The sequence below is a fragment of the Oryza sativa genome, chromosome 12, assembly GCF_034140825.1.
Source record: "Oryza sativa Japonica Group chromosome 12, ASM3414082v1".
Taxonomy (NCBI): Eukaryota; Viridiplantae; Streptophyta; class Magnoliopsida; order Poales; family Poaceae; genus Oryza; species Oryza sativa.
In genome coordinates, this window is record NC_089046.1 from 26068492 (window position 1) to 26073405 (window position 4914).

Genomic DNA, 4914 nt, shown 5'->3' on the forward strand with positions numbered 1-4914 from the left:
CACTGCCCCTAGCCTCCCAGGGAAGAATGGATCCCCCCTTCACCGTTCTTAGGAGCAGCAGAGCCTCGGTGATAATGACGACGACGTCGATGGCGGCGGTGGCTAGGGTGACGACAATGGCAGCTAGGGGGACGATGACAATGACGATAAGCCGAGCGTGGGCAGATCCGATGGCGCCGAACTAGGGAGTGGCAGATCCGCTGCCCTATTCCCAGGAGGGGTGGATCTGCCGCCATCAGCCTTGGGAGTGGTGGATCCACCTCCCCCGGCCTCGAGAGTAGTGGGGCCTCGGCAACAACGACGACGACAATGACGGCGACAACAATAGTGGCTAGCTCGATGACGACAATGGCGACGAGTCCCACGAGGGTGGATCTGACTATGGCGGACTCAGGAACGACAAACCGCCGCCCCCGACCCTAGGAGGGGTGACTAGCTCCGCCTCCCTCGGCCTCGTGCACGGCGTTGATTGCTGCGGCGGCTACTACGGCTATGGTGATACCGACAGATAGGAGCTAGGGTTTTGGTTTTGAGGACTTATTTTTTTCATGACCTTTTTCATAGGCGAACGACATAAGTAACCATTCGTGGAAAGTGATTTTCTCTGTGCTGTCCTCAGAAAAATGCTGATTTTTATAGATATCTCGAGGGAGATGAGCCACCCAACCAAGTGCAAAAATAAGTTTTGATTGCCTTGTAAGAACCTTTATGCACTAGCGTTTGGTAACAAATCTAGTACCAAAGGTATCTGTTAACAATGGAATTTTGCATCAGATTCGGAGAAGGAATAAAATCGAAGCGGATTTGGTGTGGAATCAAGTTGGATTTGGAGACGGACTGTGCATCGGCTAGATGTCGTACCGGCTGAAAACAAAGTGTGAGCTAATCAAGGTTGATGAAGCCGATGGCCGATTCGGCCGATATAGTATGACTTGGGTTTGACATGGGCCTAGATTGAAATAATTGTCATTGCCAATTATAGATAGAGCTTGAATAAGGCAATTGTATGTATTAATTAGGTTAGTTATGTCAGTTTGTAAGAGATTTTGATAAGAGACCGCCGTATATGGTTTTGTTTGTATTTTATCTTTAACAAGGTTTGAGTTGTGTCCATAATGGACTAAGTTTGTACTCGGTGTATAAATAGGACCCCTTTAGCATTGTAATACAGGAGACAATCCAATACAACTTCGGCGCATCGCCACCCTTTTCGTTTTTACTTTTCGACGAGTTCGCTTCGCAAGAGGTAACACGTCTCAATGGCTTGTGCTATCGGGGCTATTATGTCACTTTAGATATTTTAGTCCTTTTATCATGGTCATCTGCTATCATGTCTTAGCTAATCTAGTCTTAGTATCTAGATTTACCCCTATCGGCTGGTTCTCGCTTTAGGGTTCTTGCCGGTTTCAGCTAAATCTTCTTACTAGATTAGATCAGTTAAGACATCTATCATCATGAAAAGTGATTGTTTACTTGTTTAGGCTCTAGGTTTCTTTATCTACTTTGTGATGCATCATTCATAGTCTTTTATTGAACCCAAGAAACTATCCTTGAAACAATTATAATTAAGTATAATATTGGAGTTTCAACTGATCTAACCTAATATATATACTTCTTTACTAAGTTTTATGTATATTTGCCACTTATATAGACAGATCACTCCATATAGCTATATCAAGTTATTTCGGTATCGGCTGGGCTATCTAAACTGCTAACCGCTCATAGTTTGATACTCCCTCTGATTCACAATATAAGTCATTCTAGCATTTTTCATACTCATATTGATGTTAATGAATCTAGACATGTATATCTATTTAAATTCATTAATATCAATATGAATGTGGAAAATGCTAGAATGACTTACATTGTGAAACGGATGAAGTATATTTATAAAGATTGATTTGCCTATATAAGTCTGTGCTAGGGTATTAGCTGGTATATTATCTTATTCTGCTCTAAATATTGTTCCATCACAATATTGTGTTAAGCTTCTTTATCAAATATGGTAGACAGTATTATAGCCAATGAGGCATGTTTAGGGTCTGTTATCCACTGATCTATCCAGTCCATAGCCGATCTGGTCTAACTCAGGTTGTTATATATGTTTCATGTGGCTGAACCTATCCGATCGATGCGATAGGTTGAAGCTAGTCCGTGACTCAGCATGATTTCGTATTTACGACTAATTACTTTTTTATTATAATAAAACGTTTTGTGATGATTTCGTCTATGACAAAATTAATGTGATTTTAGAGACCAGCAGAATCTTTCACCCGGGCCCGATTTTTTTTCCCTCCTTTTTTCTTAAACCGGAAAATGGCCTCTCTGTTTTTTTTTTTTGAGACGTTCACATCGTTCTAAAGCTGCCAACGTCTGATCTCTACTTAAATGCAGTGCTGCTCTCTGCAGCCTCCTCCCACTTCCAATAAGGAAAAGCTTCGCTCTTGCTTGCTGCTACTCCTACAACAAAAACACACACGCACGCACGCATCAAGACCTAGCTAATTAATTAAGATAGGAGTACGTAGACTAAACATATCTTGATCTCGATCGATAATATGTGCGGAGAAAACGATGACAATGGCGGCGCCGCCGGCAGCAGCCGCCGGCTGCCGGCGGTGGGGGCAATGCGAGGCCCCTGCGGCTGCGAGGAGAAGCTTAAGACGACGGTGGTGGTGGTGTTGTCGGACGACGACGACGACGACGACTACGAGGAGGAGTTCAGGAGGTACTGAGAAAACACCACACTCCCGGCCAAAGGTTAATAATCTCGGCACTATATATATATAGTTATTTTCATGCGTGCTCATCGTTTTCCGTCTTTATAATTTCATAAGTATTTTCATTTCCTTTTTCCATATCTCTAGCTAGCTAGTCTAATGTATGGTAGTTAAGTAGTTGTTTATATTATATAGGGCATGTTTGAAGAAGCTTTAGATTCTGAGAAACAGCTGTTTGGTAGTCAGCTTCTGAGAATCTGGAAAAGCTATGAAATCCAGCTTCTCCAGCTTCTGGCTTCTTAGTTCATTTTTCAGAATCTGTAACTACAGATTCTCAGAAGTTGTGAACTGTTTAGGGCAACTTCTAGCAGAAGCAGTTTTTGAGAAAAGCTGCAGCTGGGACAAGCTCCCCCAAACAGGGCCATAGATTGAGTAGACACCGCTCTCTTGTCTCACTGTACGTCAAAATAAATTCGGATATAAAAGCTGATTTATTTCGATGAAGATAGAGTAATATATTATGTATGGCTGCTCCAGCTCTAATTACTAGCTACTCTCTCCGTTTCACAATGTAAGACTTTCTAGCATTGCCCACATACATATAGATGTTAATGAATTTAAACGCATATATATGTCTGGATTCATTAACACCTAAATGAATGTGGACAATGCTAGAAAGTCTTACATTATAAAATGGAGGAAGTACTACTTTGATGAGTATTTTCATGAGCATGTCAATCAACAAATATGATGGAGGAAGTGGAGTATAGGAGTATTCTTTAGCACTTGTCCTGCTTACTACTAATAATATTATATTGCTAGTTCTCCCAACTTATTGGAAGGACACTGGTCCTTGCTCGATCAGCTGTGTACCTTCTTTTGAGGGCGTTGGACAACTTTTGTACAGACAAGGGAGAGAAAAATACACACCCTAAAGACTTACTGCTGATTATATAATTACCAAACCATAAGATCAACATCACGGTCTTTGCTCTTACCGATTTGGCCATTCTGTATGTACCATATATAGCCTCTTTCTTATTCTTTATTATAACACTACTTCTAGAAGTTGGTTTTTCCTAGGACAAATTAAAGGGCTCTCCATTATATATCTTTTAAAAAGAAAAGAGCACAAATGCAATAGAAAGAGGCCGGGCAGGGGGAAATGATTTTTTTTTCAAATCATTTTTGTTATGGTATTTTTTTTTCAGATTCACATATATACTCGAAAACGTGCATATCAATATTTAATCCGGCGGGTGTTCGCAGCTGATAAGGGCGGCCGACGGCGAGAAAGAAGCAGCACCGGCACCGCTTCCACGGCATCCACCGGCGCAAGAGCGGGCGGTGGTCGGCCGAAATTAGGGACAACATGATCAAGGGCTCCCGCTCGTGGGTTGGAACCTTCGACACGGCCGAGGAGGCGGCATGGGCGTACGACGCCGTCGCGCGGCGGCTCTACGGCCCCAACGCCCGGACCAACTTCCGGATTCCGCCGCCGCCGGTGGCTCCACTTCTTCCGGCTCCCGCCGTGGCCAACAAGAAGATGGACAGTAAGAGGAAGAAGCCGGTGGTGGTGGCCGAGATGGTAGCCCCCGCCGGCGTCGAGCCGGCAGCCGGGGAGATGGCGCCGGTGTTGCTGGGTAATGCATTGGAGGCAACAAATGGGTGGGAGTTCGAGCCCTACAGCTGCATGGGGCTCGTCGTAGGCGGCGCCGTGTACAACTTCGCCGACGAGCCGGCACTGGTGGAGAAAGCGTTTGTAGTCCCGTTTCGTAACCCCCTTTAGTTCCGGTTTTCAAACCGGGACTACCAATCCGGGACTAAAGATCGCTATCTTTAGTCCCGGGTGAAATAACCGGGACTAAAGATCGATCTTTCCTTTTTTTTTTGCATGGCCCTTTTGCTGCATGGTTTATATATATATATATATATATATATATATATATATATATATATATATATATATATATATATATATATATATATATATATGACCTAAATATATATTTACATTAAAGAAAATGTGTACATGCATATAGAAAAATAGACATGTATTAATTACAATCCTTTATGATGTCCTAGCTAGCTACGATTTCGATGTAGTAGTAGTCGTTATCTTAGAAGCTAAGGACGTATGAATTGTATTTCCGTCGTAGTAGAATTCACCCTTGGGATCAAGGATTTGTTCGTT

General features: G+C 42.8%; 1 pseudogene; it reads left to right on the forward strand.

The window, feature by feature from the left end:
* Positions 1–2558: 2558 nt before the first annotated feature.
* LOC107279697 (ethylene-responsive transcription factor 1-like) lies at positions 2559–4509 on the forward strand (annotated as a pseudogene).
* The last annotated feature ends 405 nt before the right edge of the window (positions 4510–4914 follow it).